The sequence below is a fragment of the Aythya fuligula genome, chromosome 1 (assembly GCF_009819795.1).
Source record: "Aythya fuligula isolate bAytFul2 chromosome 1, bAytFul2.pri, whole genome shotgun sequence".
Classification (NCBI taxonomy): Eukaryota; Metazoa; Chordata; class Aves; order Anseriformes; family Anatidae; genus Aythya; species Aythya fuligula.
In genome coordinates, this window is record NC_045559.1 from 49361612 (window position 1) to 49385239 (window position 23628).

A 23628-nucleotide genomic window follows, 5' to 3' on the forward strand; every position below is an offset into this window, starting at 1 on the left:
GAGATATATCTAAGAAGCATAAGCATGTATGTGTGTGTAAGACATTTAATTTAAGTCCCACAATCTGTTCTCAAAGTCCTTCCTTAAGAGCATTTCTATCTGCAAGTAACTGCCTTTCTCTCTGATTCATTCTGTTAAACACATGTTGGCTAATCAAACTGTTGACTTTTATGATATGATTAAGGAAGCAGTTCTTTGTTATTTATGCCTAATAGCAATCTTTTTAGATGATACTGTAAAGTCTCCCCTCAGAATGAATCAGGATAGAGTGAGAAAAACACATATCTTCTGCAATGAAAATTCTTGTTCTGGAACAAGTTGTTTATAGTGCTATACTTCTTTTTAACTGTATAGCCTCCAGAAACAAAGGCAAATTTATTGTCTTCTTCAGTAACATCCAATACTCCACATCACTGTGTATATTCCAGGCTAACTGATACAGTTCCTTGCATGACTTCTGTGTTGGAAAAGATATTTGATAGATGTTATTTCCTTGAAACGGTGCCAATCTGTTGCAGTCAAAATCATAATCAATAATATAACTAGTGTAATTCCCATTTTTTTCTAGCTAATCTTTCCAACCTGTATGAGAAAAATAATAATTTTAGAGATATGTTCTTCAGCAGATCTGGAGTCTCAGAACATCATTGACTCAAGTAAAGAATCAAGCATCAACATCAAGCTCAAGTAAAGAATAATCTCATATTTCTGTAAGGTGGGTATTGAAGCCTAGGAGTAAACAAACTAAATAAAGCTATGTTCAGAGAACATTTTATTTCTTACAGAACTCTTGATAATCTGCAGTTATAATAATAATTCCACTGATCATCTGTAATGTTCTTCAAGCATGGTTTATAGCGTATTTGTTGAATATATCATTGTTAATAGAAGACAGCAAAGAGAGTGGTTGGGTAGTGAACCAAAGAAGGCACTTACTCAGCTGAGTGGAAATCAAAAAGGAGATGACATTTCAGGTACGATTTTTCAGATTGTTAGATCTATACATACATAGTAACATGCATATATTTTCATGGAATAAGAAAAAGCAATTGGGCCAAAAAGCATTGGTCATACAGGATGATGTCCTTTGGGAAAAGTAAAGTGTTGGTAAGGTCTTTACATCCTTTTCACTTGGGAAAAAAATGTCCCCAGTTTACATGAACTTCAGTGACAAAACCTTAGGAAGGTTTTTAAAGTGATTCAGAAAAGATTGTTGCTGAAATTCTTGTTTATGCAACCCAAAGGAAAATCTAAAACACATTCACGTCTTATATTGTTTATAAAGGTGCTCTGAGGAGCTCTACATCTGATAATGGTATCATTTTCCTAAGAGCTGTTTGAAAACAGTTTGAGATATTAGACATGTATCTGTTTTAGATATACATAGATTTATAAAATATTACTCCCTTATTCCTATTGAAACTATTCACTGATTGGTTTCTTGTAGATCTAGTTGGGAAGCAAAATTTTGTTCCACGCAAAATTAATTTCTACTTCAAAGCAGGATGAAAAATAGGAGTATCCAAAAAAAAAAACAAAAAACAAACAAAAAAAAAAGCAGGACAAAAAACTATAAGTGTCAAAATAAAATTGTCACAGTGAAAAATTACCACACCTGTGATTGGAACAAGAGTTCCTGGGTAATTTGAGTTCTTTCTTGCTTGCCTTTTTTTTTTTTTTCCCTTGCTTGCTTTCTTTTTTAATTCAAATAATTATTTGGAACAGAAAAGTATCTTTATTTCAAACTGTCACCTTGAAATGAAGGGGGCTTTGTTTTGATTACCCCAACTGAAAAGTAAAAAGTACACATTAAAATTGACATTTTCCCACAGACGGTTCTTATTTCAGCAAAACCACATTTTCCAAGAGGAAAATTGTTCGTGTAAAAATATTTCAACCTGCTTTACTTACTTGCCAGGAAATATGAAGCTGTCTATAACTAGCATCTTACTAGATTTTTTCCAACATTAAAGTTATTACAGTTTTTCAGTCAAAGCTTTTAAATATTCTGTTGACAATGATACCACAGGCCACAGAGCAGAGCAGTGCTTATTATAAAACCAATGCACAGAAGTCAGTTAGCACACTCCATGACTATCACATGTTCAATTACAGTGGCAAGTTCTAAGCATGGGTCAAACACAAATAAAGCCAAGAGTTTAAATTTCTGTTTCTTTAAACATTCCAGATGTAAAAGCGTAATTTTCCATTTACTTCACCTCAGTCAACTGAGTTGAATGTGGTGGGATAATTAATCCACTCAAGGGTTTTACAAATATTTCAGTTGAGATATGGCTTTACTTCTTTGTGAATGTTGACTTACTTTCTAACAAAGATACAAGAAAAAACAATTATAATCCAGTTGGCAGATGAGAATTAATATTTTTTAACATAAATAAATAAATAAACTAAAAATCAGAATGTAAATAACATACTTTACAAATATTTAGTGTTACTGTAACAAGCAATGATACATGAACAACATGAACAAGATTGTTACATGGTCTTATTTGCAATACTTTTCTGGACACTTATTCTAATTGAGCAGAAATTAGATGCTTTGGAATAGCTTGATATCAACACTGAGAAATTTTAAAGATGTTAGTTTTCCATAAAGTGAAGTGAAGAAGATCTTCTCTCTCTCCTTCTCTCTGTCCCTCCTTCCTTCCCTCCCTCCCTTTCTCTCTCAAAACTCACCAATCTTTTCTAACCTGTACAGGATAGAAATACACATTTCAAAACCAAACTCTGCCATACAAATTCAAGCGTATTCTAGATTAAAAAGCTGCCTTTATGCCGTTTTTATATTTAAATACAACATTAAACAAGGGCATTTCTCATAGTCCTTTTACATGTTTCATGCAGTCCATGTAATTATACAGGGGAGTCAATCATTTATTCCTAGGAACAATATGTGTGATGAAGTGAGGTCCTGCCTCAGGAAACATCTTAAAACATGTATTTTAAGCAGAATAGGATATGAGGAAATGTTTTTCTCTCCAGATAAAGTCACTCTGAACCAATGCTTCCCACACAGCTACCTAAATTCTCTCTCTGCTATGAAGTCATTAGTCTAACCTTTACAATGTGAATAGAGGAAGAGGTGATCTTTGTTGGACACCAATAAAAAGCACAGACCTTTAATTTAAATTAGGCAGAGACAGGCATAGAAATGGAGGCGTGAAGCAACATTACAGGGTTAAGGTCAGTTAGTATCAACAGCATTCGATTTCTGCTTTCATAAAATTATGAACTTCACCAGTAAAAGGCTGCAAAAGCAATAACAAGAAGTAAAGCATACTGAGGGGGGATGTTGGCTGTTTTATAATTGGCCTAGAAATGCTTAGAATACCCCAGTCTGGATCTTCAATGGCACAACAACCAATGTAAATTTTAGATACAGGTAAAAGAATAAGTTGTCCATTATAATAGAGTCAGACACAGTAAAATTGTTATTTAATTTGTAAAAAGTCAGGTCTGTAGCTGTTGCTAACAAGGAAGAATCAGAGCATGATCATCAACTGTGGCTTCAAACATGAAAGAGTAGGAGAACCAGCAATAAGAAGTTGAAGTATTAATGGCATCTTTTTCAGGGAAAGCCAGACACCAGCAGAACAGACACTTTTTAACACTCATTGTGTTATAAAAAGGCACACTGACTTCTCCAAAGCTCTCCCCTGGCACCTTGCCTTCACTGAGAAGAAATGTCAATGTTTTGACATTACCAAGGGCCACAACTCAGATTTTTGACTTACACAGGAATGGCTTCTAAATATCCTTTTTGGTCTCCCCCAGTCTCAGACCATTTGGGGATTAAGATCTCTGAAATAAGTGTTTGCCCAAGGCTCCATAAGGTCTCAGAGGCAACAGATCCAGAAAGACACCTCTGCCTGTCTAGAATCAAAAGAATCCATAAGGCTGTGGCTCAGGTTTCCTCATAACCCAACTCCCCAGTTGAAAGAGTTTCGTTAGGCAGAATCATGGGAACAAGTGCTGTAGAAGCTGTCTATTCCTAATTTAATATTTATTGGCTGTAAGGGAAATGGATTGTAAATCTCTAATAACAGAGATTTGACTGTACTAAGAGCACATTCCTAGTTGCCTTGCACTGCTTGCGGAGTTTGGTGTGATTGGACATGAGGCCAGGGACTTGACCTTGGAGAAAACTGGAATATCATATAATCAGCACTCTGTGTAGGTCCACGGCTTCTCTTCTCCCAGCTGTTTCACAAGCTTGGCTGACTAAGGAGGTACTTTGTGATTTAATATATTTTAAGGATTTAATAGGTACTCTGTCTTTCAAAGAATTTCATTGAATCACTTAGACTAACTCCTATTTATATTACATATTTACAGGTCCCAGGCTATCATCTATCTGACAACCAGTCTTCTTTTTAGAGATCATGCATTTCCTGTTGGAGTATAAACAGGTTTGCAGTTAATAAATAATGATTATTTTATAATAGATTTATTTACATAAATAGTTGTGCAAAATACGTATTTTAATTACTCATAGCTTTGAGCAACTAACTGAATATACCAAAGTAGAGCTTATCCACAACAAAAAGACAATCCTGGGGGAAAAAAAAATAATAATAAAAAAAAAAAATAATTAAAAAAAATAAATAAAATAAAAAAAAAAAAAAAAAAAAACAGAAAAAACAGAAATTAATAGAAAAATAGAATCAAATTTAAATTGCATTCCTTCCTACAATAAATATTTTTAACTTCAAATTTAAATTTTAATATTCAAAAGTAATAAAGAAAAAGAAAAAATAATAATAATATCAACCAAGATTATTATTAAGAATCATGCAGCATGAAAATTCAGTGTACTGCCACCTCAGTGGGTTATGATAAGGAATGTTTTCTCTATCAGCAATAGCAAAGAAACAAAGTACTTGTAGTTTGGATCTCATCATTAATTTCTCTTGATTGATAATTAAGTGTGCATATTCCACTCATCTGAGGAGATGAAAGGAGTTTATTGTTATAAAAAAATATATGTATAGAAAAGCCCATTTTCCTAACAACTGCTTTGTTGCAAAATTACTAAATATTGTTATGAAGCACTTGCTTTAATTTATAAGGCTAATTTGGAGTACAAGAAGCAAAGAAACAATGAACAATTGTGGACCTAGTCAAACTTAATGAAAGTTTTGCATGTCCTAGTTAAAATCATCAGTATTAAGAAGGACAGGATGTAATGGAAGAAAATAAGAAGTGCATGAACTGAAGGAATCTGATTCTTCTATTAGCATTCATCATTTTCCTCCTGCTATTATCAGCTACTTGTAGCCTTTAAATGATTTATTATTATTATTGGCAATTTAATGTTCTTCCCCAGGTACTAAAAAGAAATCAGAAATCTTAAGTGATTTCAGGACTAAACACTATGTGTTGAGCCACAGAGATGTCCTCCTCATGTGATCTGAGCTGTGTCACCTCTGTTGTTTTCCATATTCTCCAAAAGTGAAGCATAGAGAGTAATGCCTGGAGTACCTGTGTCAGTGTATTACTTCAGGATGTTGTTGACAGCTTCACATATGACATTTATGAATCAGTTCTCTCTCCAAAAATCATCCTGTATTATTTTTAATTATATATTTGCATTCTTCTTTCCCTTTCTTTCTGAGTCTTCAGGGTGAAACCATGGCTTGTTTTCAAATTTATTTTTTGAAAGAATGCTAGGAAGATTTGTTGTTCTTGTTGTTCTAAGAAAAACCAAATATCCCAGTCATTTTCAAGAATGACACTTCTAAGAAAACACATCCAATGTCACTCAGACCCATGATGAAATATTTACAATTGCCTTTGCTTTTATAGTAACACTAATTAGCTTCTGATGTCTCTTCTCACTTAGTCTTCCATTTCATTACCCCTGTGAGCTGAGATAGAGCTAAGAATAGGATTAAAATCCCTCTCTGTCCCCACATATCTCCTTTGTATAATTAGAAGGTATGCAGAGTAGAAATGACACATCAGTCAACTAACTTTAATGACTGATATCTCTGATCTCCAGTAGGCTACTGGACTTTCCCCAAATGATTCTTACTTGCATTACAGCATGCAGTTTCAAAAATAAAAAATATTTTTAAAATCTATAGAATATTTAAACATTTCTGATGAAGAATCCACCTTGAGAAATGATTCTGATATTTAATTACCTTTACTGAAAAATAAAATAAAATAAAAATATAAAATAAAATAAAATAAAATAAAATAATTCAAGATTGAATTTGTTCTACTTTAAATGTAGACAATGCATCTGCTAGACTGAAGACTGTTTTATTATCATATTTCTCTTTCTTCTAATCCTTTCACCCATTCTCAGTTTTCAATACTCTTATTGAACTCTTGAAACATGAAATAGACACACTGTTCCAGTAGAGGTTGCATTCACAAACACAGAGATGATAGAGCCTTCATACTCATAAGCTTTGTTTCTACAGTTAAGACCTGTATCAGTGCCTTTATCTACTCTGTCACATTGGGAGTTCATCTTCAATGTATAGTTTTCCACTCAAGCAAAGGCTCCCCAAGGAGATCAGTCATCTCCAGTCATTCTAATCATTTCTGCTACTTTCAGTGCTCTTAAACACAATATGTTTCTACTAGAAATTATCTTTACTTTGAACAAAAGCATCAAAAGCAACAAAATCAAAACAACAAAAGGTTTCCGGTTGTGGAAAAAGTGCATGTACATAAAAAAAAAGCTTCTAAATTGTAAGTGTTATTTTGTCCAAACACTCATTTGCATGAGTGGTTAATCTAATCAATCAGTTTGTACATGCAATTGTAACCATGAACTTAGGTAACAAATGCAATTGTGTTACATTTCTCTTTGGTTTGGGTAGCAGCCATTCTTCAAACTGGGAAAGAAAAAATCACATTTGGTGTTTTGAATATTGAATGACATGACATATATTAGAAGAGAAACTCTACTGCACTGTAAAAACATATTAAGTAAACATTTACCTACTACCTTGCTTAGATGCCAGTAGTCACATCAGTAGAGTAAGTAGCACAAAGCTCAATATGTGACTCTTGATAGATAATTAGATTATTCTGAGCTGTGCTTTAATGATCGGTTTTAAAAGAATAGGAGCAAATACTTCCTGAGGCAAATAGAAGAAAACCTATTCCATGACAATGTGGCAATTCACAAGACAACAAAATAGAAGGTGTTATAGATCAGCTGTAATGAGAAGTAGAAACTCAACTGCAAACTAGGGTTTACTTAATCTCAACAGGACAGCCCTTTGGGAGGAAGAGGACTTCAGTATTAAAGGTGGAAAAGAAATGGTCAGTATGCATACTATCTTCTGTTTCCTTGATGAAAGTACAATGGACAGGAATGCAGAAAAGTTGTCAGGTTATCAACCCCTAACACATGGACAGCTGAAAGAGGAATTAAACAACTCCATGCTGCAATGGGTAAATTCTTTTAGATATAGCTTTAAGAGGGTGGGAGGTGAAAAGGTTTTTTTCAATGAGTTTTGAAACCAGAAGGTAGCATGTATGAACCCAAAGTCCTCTAATGGATTAAAACCCCTAAATTCTACTCTAGTTATCATGTGTGTCTATAAGTAGACATCTAGTTAATCACGAAAACTCTTTATAGGCAAAACCATCATTTCTATGTGTTTCTTTCTACACAGAATGAGGCACCATTTCTCCTTCAAGTGCACATAATATTGTAATACTAAGCACACATAGATATGATTCTCATCCAGAACTAGAGTAATTTAAAAGCAATGTTTTGATGATAGAGCTACAGCAAATGAAATCTATGAATGATTAGCACAAGTTCTAAAAATGAATATGGTTTGATCAGCAAGGAAATTTCTATTGCAGGTTTAATCTATGTATTTTGATTTTATAAAATAATGGAATTGAAGCCTTTTCTATTAAAACAACAGATTTAGTTAAAGAATTTATTTATTTATTTATTCATTTATTTTCTGCAGGCTGTTGTGTACACCAGTGTTTATATTATAGAAACAGGGAATTCACAGCCTCTGAGTCCAGAGTCTTCACAGCTAAACTGAAAACAGACTGGGGGCCAAGAGGTCTGAACTATCTCACTCTGCCACAAGTTCATTGTGCAACCTTGAGCACTTAACGTTACTCTTACTTTTCTCAACTACCACATAAATACAGATGTTTGATCATAGAGAAATTTCCTCCAAGAAAAATAAAATAAAATAAAAAGGTACCAATGGATAAAGTTAATTTTTGATTTGGTTTTTTCTTTTTTTTCCTACGAAAATGAGGGCATTCCACATGCTTATATACCTTACATTTCTCAGTTGCCAGAGAAGTCTGTGATTGAAGTGGTAACACAAGTAAATCAGAAGGGCTCCAAGATAGTTTTGGAGTCTGGGAGCCATGAAGAAGGTCATGAGCAAATGAAATTTGAGCAAAGTTGAATATCACTCTTCAAGATATTTTATTCCAAAATTACATGTCCAGATTGGTATAATTCTTCTGCTATGAACAGGAAATTCCAGACCAACTCCAGTGAAATATAAATAAATCAACAAAGAAATAAACAAATAAAAAGTTTGTGTTTGGTAAAGAGTACAATAACTTTGCTGTTTTCCCTCTGTTAAGTCATTCTTATTTGTATTATGATATTCATTATTGACACAGTTCTATTTTAAAATATAAGAAACATGAGTTGCTTATGAAATAATAAAGATACAAATCTTGAACATCATTTTGCATGGAGTGGGGCAAAACACAGCATGTGACCATATTTTCATTCCTCAAGGAGAAAAATAGACAAGGCAAAGCTGACCTACACATTACCAGTTGTACTGGGTCTGGCTGGAATGGAGTTAACTTTCCTTGCTGCAACCCATATAGTGCTGTGCTCTGCACTTGTAGCTAGAACAGCACTAGTATCACACCAGTGTTGTGTCTACTGCTGAGCAATACTGGCACAGCATCAGGACTGCCTTCAATTCCCCCAAGAGCCAGCAGGCTGAGGGGTTAGGGAACTTCACCAGGGCAGCTGACCGAAACCAAACAAAGGGATATCCCATACCATGTGATGTCACATTCTGCAATAAAAGGTGGAAAAAGGGAAGGAGAGGGAGGGGTAGGCTCTCATTATGAAAATATCTATCTTCCCAAACAATGGTTACGCATATCGAGGCCCTGCTTCAATGACATGGTCAAGCATCGCTTGCTGGTGGAAAGCAGAGAGTAATTTCTTTCCTTTCTCTCTGTGCTTCCACATGGCCTTTGCTTGGTCCCCCACCCCACCCCCTTTTCTTTGCACTTTAGTTAAATAATTTAATTTTCCCTTAATAATAATTTTCCCTTAATAATTATTTATCCTTTAATTAAATTATCCTTATCTCAACCCATGAATTTTTTTTCCTTTCTTCCACTCCTCTTCTGAGGATGGGGACTGAGACAGTGGATGTGGTGGAGTTCAGCTGTCTAGCCAAGTAAAACCACCACAACAGTCTTTGTCTCTCTAATTTTACATGGTTCCCAACTACTAGTAAATATCGGGAAATTTAACACATCACATATAATATTCATGAAATTTCTCTGTGCATACTTATGCAATTAGTCTGTTCTGATATAAAGTCTGTTCTGATATAAAGTCTGTGCATACATTGCAATTAGTCTGTTCTGATATTAGTCTGTTCTGATATATGTTTATGCACATGCAGTAAATGTGCATCTGCTCCATATCACATCTGCTGAACTCTCAAGAAATTCTTAAGAAAATGGGATCTGGTTTGTAAGGATGAGATATTCCAAAATTAACTTTAATTGAAATGCACTTTTTTTTAGCTTCATAATCACAGCTATAGCACAAATAATAGCAGAAGAGTCTCCCATTTTTCTTTAGCTTAAATAGGGCTGAATTTAAAGCTCAAGACAGTAAGTGTGTTCATCCTCAGAGAGTCAAAGAATCACAAAATTACAGAACAATTCAAGTTGGAAAGGACCTCAGGAAGTCTTTAGTCCAATTTCTCTCTTAAACCAGAGACAGCTTTTAGATTAGACCAGGTTACTCAGAGCCTTATTCCCCTGGATCTTGGAAACCTCTAAGCATGGAGACTACAACTTCTCTGGCCAGCCAGCCACTGCTTGTCTGTCCTTATGATGAGAAAGTATTTATCAGGTAGGAGCCCCTCTTGTTTCAGTTTATCCCCACGGTTTCTTGTCTACTCTTCTTCATACCTTATAGGCACTGGGCAGCATGAGGGTGGAGGGCAGCTATTAAGTCCCCCTGAAACCTTCTTTTCTCCAGGTTGAACCAGACTCAGTCTCTCAATCTCCTCTCACAAGACAAGTGTTCCAGCCCCAAATAACTTGGCAGTGCTCTGCTGTTCTTGATTAATTCACTGATTAATTGTACTGGGAGGCCCCAAACTGGATGCAATATCTAGATGTGGTCTCATGAGTCTCAAGTGAAGGGGGATAATGAGTCCATTGATCTACTGCCCATGCTCCTGTTAGCACAACCCAGGATGTTGCTGGTCTTCCTTGCAGCCAGGGCACACTGTTAGCTCATGTTCAGCCCTCAACGGATTGAAGTTGCTGCATACATCTTAATCTGTCAGCCTGATATTTCTTCTTATATATGCCAAAATATATACGTAACTATGAAAACAAGTCTAAAGCACAGTTTTCCACCTTTCTGGTACTTGCAATATTCCTACTCTTCCCAGCACGAGTGGAGACAGTTCTGGTTCATGTAAAGCTAGGGACACACATGTAATAGGAAGTAGTTTCTGGTTGCATATCTTAACTAGCTGATATGAAACAGGATGGAGTTAGTAAATATAATCAACTGTTCTTAGGCATGGGTAAGGAAGAAGGTAATTTCATCGGTAATAGAATTTTATTATTCCATTGGCTAGCAACAGATATCATCAACCAAGCTAGAAGCGATGAAAGCAAACATGGTTTGGTGAAACCAGTGTCCATCTACCCCTGTAGTTACAGTGTCAATCAGAGAATGGTTTTGTTGACATTTCCTGTTGACCACTTAACATCCAATCACTCACTGTTAACCCAGCCCAGTGATAACCTATCATAACATTTCTTTGTTCCTCTGGACTTGTACTTTAGGCAGGAGTGGTCAGATTCCCTTTTGGCACAGTTCCAATGAAATCAGCTATTAAGTGGGCTAAGGAATTTTTGTTTGCATGTTTAAGAGTAGTTGACACTTAATAGCTCAAAATGCAGACCACTGGAAAAAGACAGAAGAAAATCAGTAATGGGAATTATAGCTTTATATGAAACTCTAGTGCTCACACCTGTCTAGCATCGACAACATTAATGATGCTAACAGAAAAAAATAAACAAGGAAATCAGCATGAGAATTAGAGAAGAGAGTGCTGGGTAAGAACAAGACAAGTATTGAACTACTGTTTATACATAGGCCATATGGTGTGGACATAAACAGTGCAAGCTTACTTTACTAGCTTTATGCAGTCTGCAACCCCTCTTTCAGATAACTCCTGTCTGCCAAATGTGTTTCTTGTCTTTAATACTGTACATTCTATAAACATGAAGCCTGCATGCTTATATATACCAGAGATTCAGTAGACAGACTTTTCCTAACCATGCCCATTTTATGTGAGGAGTATCAGGAATATCTGGCTCGTCTTAAAACAAAAACCTCTTGCCACTTTTTTTTTTTTTAATAAAAAATATACTTTTACTGAACTGTAATGTGTATTAAAGGTGTAGATTTTATTCAGGAAAAAAAAAAAAAAAAAAAAAAAGAGAGAGAGGAAAAAAAAAAAAAAAAAAACTGCAATTACAATGTAATCATTGCCAGACTTGATGCTTGCCATGGAATACAACTACAGGGACACATTAAGATTTTTATCTGGTATTACTATACCTATGGATTTGAAAGTCTATGCCCAGCTATTTGGCAGCCTATCTTTGATCTCTAGACTTTTGTTGCTAATTGGTTTTAATGGCTTCAGAAGACTCAAGGACTGCAGAATACTTTCAGGAGCAAATTACATGCCATCTCAGTCAAAATGTTGATAAATGTATAGATGATGATGAAATATCAATTGTTCTTAATGTAGCAAGCACCTGGCTTTAATTCTGCTATCTAATATTTATTTATTTATTTATTTATTTATTGCCATTAGCCCATCCTTTACAGCTCATTTTAGCAGCATATTGATACTTTGTAAAATTAACATAATTTAAAGATGTTATTTTTTTTCATTGGGCTGCTTGTACTTTTTTCCAAGAACCCTAGAAGCAGTGCAGATTTCTGCAAAAAGACTTTCATTTTCAAATGACAACTCCTCTATAAATCAACCAATTTCTATTTCAGTCAATGAGTGTTATGCAAAGTTGCACGGTTAAGGCCCTGCCGCAAAACTGCTTTTTAGGCTGTCAGAGAGAGGTCCTATGCTCTATTTACTGTGCTGGTCCCCAGTAAGAATGACAGGATAGTTCTAGCAGAGTGCCATATCATTAGTCTCCCCACAGACAGGTTGACAATGCCTTCATCCCAGTTCTGGTAGCTGTACAGTTGAAGATGTCATGACAATCAGGCTTTCTCTGCTAGCAAGCAAATATTGAGGATCTAGTGAGGCTTTGTCCAGGCCAAACCCCCATAAATCAAAGCTAGTGTAGAAATACAGTTCTGTACAGAGCTCAGTACATACACACCCAAACCACTTCTATTCAGCTTTCTGGGAACAACCAACAAAGTTGTTAGTGACTTCAATGAGCATAAGAACAATCTGTGAATACTATTAGGATTTCCACAACGGCCTGTGACATTTTGTCCTGTTGCCTCATTTCCATTCCAGCTTCTGCCCCATTTGTTTCTAAATCACCAGCACATTGTTTGAAGAATTGTTATATCATCTGTTTCCAGGAAATTTTCTGAATTTTACATTACTTTTTAGTCCTGTAATACACCATGGAGGGAGCTGAAATTCCTCCTTACAAGATACAGCCTTAACCACTAAACAGATGGTGAGGCACTTTTGCCAGAAAACTTAGGTTCCTCATAGTTTGAGGACCTCATCCATGTTATCCAGGTATACTCTTATAACACTTATTTTATTTCATTCTGCTTTAAAGAGTGCATGCCTTATTATAAAGCTCTAAGACTACACTACATTTTAAGAGAGAAATTTCAAAATAAATTTCTATTTCTTATATTGCTCTTTGTCCCCATTATTGTAAAGGTTCTGTCTTTATTTTCAGATAGTGAAATGCTTGTAAGCAGCTGTATTATACTTACTGCCTAAAAGTTCAAGTATGCTCTAAAGTTGTAGTGACTCTTCCTGGTAAATAAGCTCCAAGATACTAACAGTATTCAGGGACTATTCTACACAGTTTACATTTTGTGATTACAATTGTAAAGTATCTGTAGTCCCCCTCTCTGCTTAAAAATTCAGGGCCAAATCCCATTAATTCTCCAATAAAAGTACAGTAAGATGCAAAAGTTTTTTCTCATTTTCAGCATATAGAACTCTACTTGTTATTATTCCAGTAGTTTTAATGTCCTTTTTGACCAAAATCAGTAGTTATTCATTAAAACGTTGGTTGTTTATGTCTCTGTTGATCTATACAACAGTTTCTGGTGCTGTACATAGAAAAAAACTCACAAAATTTTGAGTTGATAATAACGTAAATCCATATGCCCTAACAGATATTATGTACTTGCAGCCTGTAACCAACGCAACAAAATAAGTTCAGTCAGTTTCTAACCACAAGTCTTCATTTATATTTTTAGCTTTTTTTAGAAGACAGGAAAGGTGTGGCCAAAACTGATCAAACAGCAGTTTATAGAAAAGAGTTCACACATCTGCAAAATTAATTCTCCATCAGTGTGTGTTTTCTCTGTTTTCTCCAGCACCAGAGCTGAAGAGTAAAGAAGCTATTAAAACTCCTACGTTCTTTGTATCTCTCTCTCTCTTTTATTATTATTATTATTATTATTATTATTATTATTATTATTATTATTATTATTATTACTATTACTATTATTACTATTATTACTATTATTACTATTATTACTATTATTATTATTATTATCAGCATGCAGTGCAGCCGTGTTTTCATGGTGTTCCTCCCACATAGAAACTTGGTTTCCTCTCCCCTCCTCCATTCTGCCCTGGTGAAGGCCATAACTCGTGAAATTTATGGCTGATGTTAGACATCACAGATCTCATTAAAATCAAGAAACTGTCCTAGGTTAAATATGACTTATTGTATACTTTTGTAGACAAAGGCATATTCAACTTTAAGAGGCCACTCAAACTCACTAATCTATATTAGATCAAGTCTCATTTGTTTCTTCATAGCTTCTACTATGACAAGTAAATCATGCCAGAGAAGAGAGTAATGCTCCCCCTAGTACAGATCAATTAGAAAGAGTTTATGCCAGTGAAATGTAACTGCTATAAATATAGTTTTCACATTCTTTTGACTCCAGCACTTCTTTCCGACCACTCTTTCCTCTGAAGTCTAAACAAAATGGTATGATCTCCTCAGAAATGCACACAGTAATCAGAATTCCCCTTGCCATCACAATACATGGCTTATGATGTAATTCTGAGAGCAGAGAAATAAACAAGCAATTAATAAGATATTAGATCCCCAGGACTAACATGGAAGAATACGTGCTGAATATGTACAACATTTGAAAGATTCTCTGATTTATTTGTTTTTACTAAACCTATCATTATTTAATTTGGCAATATGAGACAGTGTAAATCCAGTTTTATCAGCAAGTTTTCTATTGTTGAAAAGCAGTAGTCAGGTTGTTACATTAATTTCCACACCTTACTGCAGCCAGGGTGGTACAATTCACCTGCACACACAGAAAAATGTTTTAATTCACTATTAATACTTACTGGGGGGGGGGGGGGGCGGGAGAGGAGGAGGAGTCTCTTTTTTTTTTTTTTTTTTTTCCAGTCAGCTGAAGAGAAACTAGAGCTTCTTCAATACTCAAACACTGTTTTCAGGAGTATTCTTACCCTGTCATTGCAGAGGTATGAGTGCTGCTGTCAGACATTTCAGGAAAGCATGAGAGGAAGAAACGCTGAGCTGCTGAGTCTGCATGTTACAGGCAGTCAGAGGGTTAGCTCACCACGAAACTGCTCATTTTAAGAAACAGGCACAAGATATCTCCCAGAAGTGTTAAACAAATAAACAGAAAGACATAATTAATGAACCAAGTGCTGAAAGACTAACAAACAAGCAAAGTAGGCACAAAAGGATGTTGGACAAAATAGATAGCTGGCTCAGTATATGATACCTCAGGTCTCATCCTGCCTTTCCATTTCCCCCCTCAAACACACACACTGAGTGGAAATAATGGCAGTGCTCTGCAGGGCATTAACTGCATCAGTTATTTAGTCCAGTGGAAAGACTGACCCAACAATCAATTCCCTCTTTGTCTGGATGCCCGGTTTTCTGTGTCTCTTGTGAAGGTTAATTCATTTATTGCCCATTTTTCCTGGCACAGAAAACCAAGGCTTCACTCAGCCTGACCTCTCCCTTTCCCTTCATTTTCTCAGGTCTGTTTACTGACACTATCGGCATTCAAACACCGGGCTTCTCCTAGCACTGATTAACTGACTGGGGCCCTGGCGATGAATCCCAAAGCACGGGCTTTTATTCAGAGGCTGGAGGAACCCACTGGCAGCTCGGCGTCGCCACATGCCTCCAGGAGTGAGGGCAGTGCAGGAGAGGCTCAGCCTCATGCAGTGGGAGGCTCACCCATCCACCCTGTAGCTGAACCTGTAGCCTTGAGCCACTGCAGTCTGTTTTACAGCTCCTCGTTACACCCTTGATTTTTATGTATGGGCATAAAAGGCACAATGGAAAAACTCGCTCATGGAAAATTATGAAATAATTGCCTCACTCTATAGCCAGTCATTACCATGATAAACAAAATGAGCTGGAGATAGTAACTCACCTTTACTCTTTGTCTGAGATACTAATATTCCATATGCCTTCTTTTCTTTGGAAACAGTATTTATGATTTGCTTCTGATTCACTGCTAACCAATGCCAACTTACATCAGAATAGCTCCACTGACTTCAGGGCTGTTTTTCCAGTTTGCATCTGTACTTAGGTTTATTTTCTTTAAATTATTCTGATGTCTATCTATTATTTGCAGATAGTTATAAGAAGATTATTGCATGGATTCTGCCTGCAAAACAAATATATTTCCAGTGATAATCTAGGCCATTGTTTTTAATCCAGCTAGTTTCTGCATGAAGCCTATAACTTCTAGCTGAACTTTAGTATCTCTATGAAAGAGAAAATCAATCTCCTTTGGTAAAATATTCTAATAGTTCATCAGGTTTGCTTAATGCCTATTTCTAGCTCAGATCTCTCTATCCTGGACACACTTATGTTTCTAACTCCCTTTTCTTAGTTTATTTTACATCTGTTTTGAGGGTCACCAATAACAGCACAAGGGTGCTGCTGCAAATCCAGCCCAGAAGCATGCAGATGCCAGAACAGCGCCTCAGCAATCTGAGTGCCATCCGAAAAGGAGGATGGCAGAGAGGCTATGGTTATATAATTCTCAGTAATGTGAGACTGAATCAGATTCAAACAGCTGCCTTTTAGCAAGTAGATGATATCTACCAGGACTATTCATAGATAAGAGGTGGTTATATGCGATATGGCCATAATGTAGAATAGGTGTCTCTCTCCAGTGCTACAGGTGGTGCTTGGTGAGCCAAAATCACCCTACGCAAAGAGTGGAAGCAAGAAGAGCTCTGAGCAGGTGGCTACTGGAAGGTGCAAGGCAGAGACACCCTATGGTGTCTATCATACTTTTTTGGTATCGTCTGGCATTGCCTTCATAGTAGATGTGTCCAGTGCCACCCCACACTCTCACTCCTCTGCATGGCAGCTGGGACCACTTCAACCTTGGCTGATGAGCAAAGTGTAGGCTTTATGTCTGTGCTGCCTCCACCGCCCGCTGAATTGCTGACTTGGCTGGTATCATGAAGTTTCCATTCCCATGAACTCGCTGGGTAGCGATATCACTGAGAAGTGAAAAACTGCTGATTTAATTCTGTCTCTTGTGATTTCATTAGAAGAGAGATGGGGAAGTAAGAGGGAGGCAGCCCCTCCCCTTTCCGCTGTCCCCTAGCAAGACCTGCTTGCCAGCATGCTCCAAGCCACCCGACCAACCGGCAGTTGTGCTGTTGTGCAAGCCCTGAGCTTCCACCGAAATGGCAGCAACAGCCAGCAGCAGCCTTGTGTCGCTCATTCTGTTGTAATGACCACAAGGAAGGATCTGGCCCTGATTTGGGAACATGAATGTGCAAGCAGGTCTTGCTCGTGCTCACTATATTTCAAAATTTCAGCTCTAGGCAGCTTTAAGTTGTTCCTTCTCAGCATTCCTTCTACCTCTCCCTAAACCCTGAGACAAATTAAAAGGTACTGATTTACTGAAAACAGGAAAATCAACCTAGGGAACTACATGTACAAGCATTTTTCTCATTTAAATCACCAGAGTATGTTTCACCAGAGAATAAGTTCAGTGCAAACAATCAGAATGAGACGGCAGATTAAATCAGCTTCAAATGTTGATATCCTTAATGTTTACTATTAGCACCTTAGTCCATTGACCAGACCTAACATGATACTTGCACAGATTATTTATCCGACTATAACTGATTTAATTGAAAGCATTCACTGAGATCACTGGAGTCAGAAATCTGATATCACAAAACCCACAGCTTTTAAGCATCATTCACAATATCTGAATATATGCGTATTGTTCACATACACGCAGATATACTCATATCACACATCAATAAGTATTAAAGCTGTTATGAACTCCTGACTTCAACACTATTTGCAAAAAACCCACCTAGTTTAAAACGTAGAGGAAGCAGTATGCAGTGTAAACAAAGATGATGTTTAAGTATCAATATTTAATGAAAATGTAAAACCCACCAAGCCAAGTCTCAGATCAATGTATTTTTTCCAGCTAAAAGGGAGTTGTTATTCAGGTGCTTCGTAGCAAGTCTCAGATCTCAATCATGTTCATTTTGGCTTCATGAACACATGGAAAAAAAGTGTTTTTAAGTTCTCTTCCACTATCATAATAGGGGAAAAAATAAAAAAATAAATAAAATTGGCAGTGACTAGTGAATTTAAACACATATATGAAAAAAAAAAAAAAACGTTTACTACATAGTTTCAAAAGAGAAAAGAAATCCTCTACTAAGTTAGATAACTGAAGAGATGGAGACAGAAAAAAAAAGGTCAAATAGAACTAGAAAACTTGAAGTGACCATTTGTGTCTCTACACAGATTTTTCTTTTCTTTCTTTCTTTCTCTCTCTCTCTCTCTTTCTGCCTCTTTCTGCCTCTTTCAACTTTTACATTCTTTAATGTCTTTTCCTATGTTTTGAGTCTTCCCACTCATTGTCAGCCAAGCATCTTTCTTTGTTTTCAAGCTCTTATTTAAAACCCACTACCTCACTGCACCTTTACTAAGCTACTCATTTTTTGTTCATGCTTTCCTTTTCATCAATTCTTTTCATGTTTTACATTGTCCATAGATGAACAAGGTTTCATTTTATGTATCTATTTATTTATTTTACAAAGTGCAGAAGAACAAACAAGTTATTCTAGCTTCAGCCGTCTGTGGTGCTTTGAGGGTTTCTTGTGGAAGAAGTCTGCACTCCTCACAGTAACTTCCTGTGTTACACCATCATGGCAATAAGGTAAGAAGGGAAGTGAACGCATGCAAATTTTGACAGGTGCACCATTCATTCATCCAGACCTACTAGCAACCTTTTTTTTCCCCACTTCTTTTCCATTGTTTTCCAACAAGTATGTTCCAAGATGGGCAAACTGACAGCTACCCTGTGGTCTTACCAAAGCCTTCACACAAGCTGTAAAAGGGATGGTTTTTGTTCTCTCCACACCCTTGTCTGTCTTCTACAACCATGTAAGGGAGAACAAGATTTGTTTCTTTCTCTTCTTCCTTCCTCCTATCCATATTAAGTATTTTTACAACACAGCTGAGAAAATACCTACAATGTGTTGCCAGAAATTAAATACTACTTTAGGACCCCACAAAGCATGCTTAGAACTTTTCTGTTTTCAATCACTCCACTAAATCTAGTCAGAAGACAAAAATACATAGAATAAGTGAAACAATGACACCATATATGGTGGTGGGGACTTAGCAACAAATAAAACTTGAAGAAAATTATTATAAAAAAAAAAAGGAAGAAAAAATACAAGTCTACAGTACTTTGAACTTGGCAGAGTAGCAATAGAAAAGGTCAGTGACAAATAATTTCTCTGTAGACTAAACCTCCATTTTTAGGAATGTTATACTAAAACTTGAAGAAAAATGCCAGCTGAAATGAACTGAGAGTTTCCCCAAGAATATTACTCAACAAACAATAGCGAAGTCTAGTCATGTCTACACTCTGATAGTTCTATAGCAAAATATAGTTAGAAATGCACAGAAATAATTTACAGGAAACAAAAACTTAAAATGACATCAACAGATACATAAGTATTAAAAAATATGAAATATTCAGTAAAGGCAAGACAAAAACAAAGCAAACAGCAAAATAGACAGTCAATGTGTCACCAAAATAACGAGAGGCCTTCATCAAGCTTTCTGTCCTTATCATTCTATGTTCAAATACATTTTTATGTCATATAAGGTACAATAAAAAACACTGTGAAGTTTTTTTGTTTTGTTTTGTTTTTGTTTGTTTGTTTGTTTGTTTCCTCTGGTCTAGGAGAAGCAGAGTGGACACACTCCACTCTGGCAGCGATCTTGAATATACATATGGCTGTATACCACTGGCAATACCTAAAATCTTGACTGACACATCTCCCCTACTATCAGTAAAGTTGGGAGCCATAGCATAAACAGAGCACAGAAGGCCTCTAATGTTTTAAGCAGCATTGATTAGGTCTGCATAGACAAAAATGTTTAAGATGCTGCTTGCTTTGTTTACCTCAAGATTCTAAATGATGTCAGCACCTGACCAACAAAACAACTGTTAGCAGCAGCGGGACAGGTTTGCAGCATTATCCTGTGCAGATGAGACTTAGATCTCTAGAAATGTTTGACCAGTCTCACCCAAGAAACATCTGCTACCAAACTGGAGAAGAGTCAACAGATCTTTCCTTTATATCAGAGTGCATCTTCTCTCAGTTTCATTTTGCTTTTGAATTAATCAACTGACAACCTATTTGTATAAACAGCACTGAAACAACCAACCCATCCCAAACAATAGTTATATAGTAGAATACTTTAAAATAAATAAATAATAATAATGAAAAAAAAAAAAAAAAAAAAGTAAAAGATCCTCTCCTCTTTACAGGAACAGAAGAAAGCCAGTTCTGCTTCTGGGAAATAAGGAACAAATGAAATCTCGTGTTCTTTGTGAGAAGAACTGATGAGTTAAAGAATTGACATAGACCAAGAAGAAGATGACCTCCTGAGAGAAGAGTCATAATGAATGTTCAGGTATTCACTGAAGCTGATGTGATCTTGGATGTTGTCTCACCTATGTGAACACTATGATTCCACAAAATGATCTTTTTTTCTTTTCTTTTCTTTTTTTCTTCAGAAGAGACTGCAAAAGTTCATTCAACCCTGAATATCCTATTGATTATCCTCAGACTTTCACCAGAAAGTTGCAGGTTGAAAACCCTTACGGAAGGAAAACAGATTCATGTGTTCCATCTACCAGGTGAGAGATTTCACCATCAGGGTGATAGTTAAAGAGGGTTATTCCAGCAACATAGAGTTTGGGGTGGGTTTTCTCCAGCTGGCCACAGCTGGAGAAAGCAAAATATCACAAAACTCTTAAGCAAAAAAAAATAAAAAAAAAAATAAAGAGTGATGCAGACACATAATCAAGACATGGATGCCTAATTAGAACATGTTCATACAACAAGACCTGAATATTAAGACTAGTTTTAAGTCCAATATGCTCTGCAAGAACAGGCCTGTAACAGAGGCGTTTTCCACAGTTGAGGTAGATGGGTCCTGGCCCCATATATTTTGTCAGCCACCAAACCCTGTGAAGAACAGCAAACAAAGCTTCACGCTGTCCTTACCTAACCTAGAAAATCCATTTAAGTCAAGTTTCATTTTCTTTGCACTTCTATACTTGTCCTATTCAGTGATCTCAGCTATTGTGTTCATTCTGCCTCAAAGTTGTAAATAAGGAGTATGTCCTCCCCCTCCAATATGTTCAATCAGGCAAACCTTCATTTGGGAGTTCTTCCTCAACTTTCTTCTTCTGGACGCAGGCTTTAGACTTTTTCTTTCCCACCATTAAATACATACGTTACAGATATTTTACTTGAACTGGCATTGATCTGAAAGTAAGTTGTATTACATAGATGGATATAACATAACATTGAAGATGCATACAGTTATCATTAGATTTTTTTTTCTTTTTTTTTCTTTTTACAATGCGACAAAACTGTTGTTATTTTTTATTGTATGCATCATTTTACTTATCAATTGATTTTTTTACTGAATTTCATGTTCAAAGTATCATTAGATTTGCTTTACCCTCCTGTGACTGGAGGAGGCTATGCAGTATCGGTGTGTGGTCCCAAACCTCTATGGGTATTTTTCATGTTTAAATGTTTGCATGTTTGAATTCTGATAATTTTCTTTGTAAGACATTGTTTTGTAAGACATTTCTTAAGGCACTTAACGTGCTGATATATTTCTTCTTGGGAATGATTCACAAGCAGACTTACAGGAAGAGATCCTTGCCAGAGAAGACAGACCAAGAACATAACCAGCATTGTTCACCATCATAACGTCTAACAAAGCACCCAGCCCTGCACACTGTCAAGTAACTATGAGGAGATGCCACTGCTGACTTCCACATTGAGACCTCCACCTATGGACAGAACCCAAGTGCTACTTTTCAGTTCGAGTGTTACTCCAATTACTGGTAGAATATAGACCAACTATCTAACATTTCTCCTAAGAGTCAAACCTACAGTCCAGCTGTGTGTATGTAGGAACCAGTTCCATCCGCCACCGTAATTTAGACATACCCGTTCTCAGAAAGAAATACACAATAAGTATGAGCAACTGCACTTCTGCATGACCTTTTCAAGCATACAGTTTCATTTACTCATAGGAGGAAACAGAGATAGCTAGAGGTTGCTTTACAAGCAGCAGATCTAAATACAGGACTCCTAAGCCTATTCATCTTGAAAGCCCCGAGGGTCTAGCAGTCAGCAAGAAGACAGGAATATTTCCTCTTCCTTCAAGCAGCTCATGTAGACAATTTCCCCTTAACTAAGCTGTCAAAAATGAAAAATTGTACATATTTTCTTTAGCTCCTTCTGTTCCAAACCTTTCAGTCTGTCTGTCAGACAATCTCCATCAGATGACCACAAAACCCTGCTGGACAAATCTGTTGACCAAGTAATCTGTACAGTTCTACCTCATTTCATATCAGCTAACTCCTACTTCTATGACTATGATATTGCAGTCAGCTAAACAAACAAACCTATCCAGATAATTCCACTGAAATTTTAGTTCACAAAAAGAGTGAAACACCATGGGAAAAAGATTTATGACTACACAACCATTACAGACAAAAATGGAGTTGTAGTCTGCAGCTGACTTATATTTATTATATACTGTATATATATATACAGCTATTATATATTATATAGCAGCCACAATATCAATCAACTACATATACCTAAATAGCAAAATCATCACAAATATGAGCTCATATATTTGCACTTGAAAAACAAGGCAGAGGGAAAAAAATGCACACAGATATGCACACAAAAACAAGCAAACAAAAACCCAAGGACATATATGACTATTGGAGACACTAACATAAAATGGGGATCCCAAAGGGAATTTCATAAGCCTGCAGATAGAGGAAGCAGCAGTGACAGTTCTCACAAAGGAGCACTGCTTATCCAATTTAGCAGTTCTATTGTATCTTGTAGGAAAACTGACAATCAACCTTTCTTGCAAAATTGTAGGAAAGGTAAAAGAATAATTCTTAATTCTTATTTTCATGCAAAAGCAACAAATGTGCACATCCAGAGCTGTTTGCTCTTTTCCCAGAGAATTGATCCTAGTATGGCTGTGACATAGCAACAACGTAGACATACTTGGGAACTGGCTAAAAACCAAGCACACAAGGTATCTTACTTTGCTTTGTAATCCCTGTATCTGTATCAATAAGAATATATAATTTCAGAATAGGTTTTAAAAAGCATGTTTACAAATACAGAGGTATCCTATTCAAGAATTAGGGATGCAAAACTCAGAATGAACCATATAATCCTCCAGATGAAAAATACAATGGTTTTGCCTCCCATGCTATCAATAAAAAAAAATGTTCAATTTTGTAAAATTATGTGTGAAGATATTTTTAGCACATTGTGGTGAGAAATATTTTTCATTGTCACTGAACTATTGTTTCCATGGAAATTTTCTCACTAAACTCCTGTTTTATTTGCCCTTACACTGAAGGACATCTCTTATAATGTCTAGTTATGTAGTTACAATGAATTTGGGAATCTCACTGAGTTCCCCAGTGGTTCCATGGACATAGAAGGACAGAAGAAGCAAAAGAAAGGAGGAAGTGTA

General features: G+C 36.2%; 1 long non-coding RNA gene across 1 annotated transcript in view; it reads left to right on the forward strand.

Annotated features, from left to right (window-relative positions):
- Nucleotides 1-23432, forward strand: part of LOC116485360 — a 74477-nt gene extending 51045 nt beyond the window's left edge. Inside the window, exons 2-5 of the long non-coding RNA XR_004252867.1 lie at nt 18609-18727; nt 20357-20502; nt 20606-20728; nt 21750-23432. This is a non-coding gene — a long non-coding RNA (uncharacterized LOC116485360). The remainder of the gene's footprint in view (nt 1-18608; nt 18728-20356; nt 20503-20605; nt 20729-21749) is intronic.
- The last annotated feature ends 196 nt before the right edge of the window (nt 23433-23628 follow it).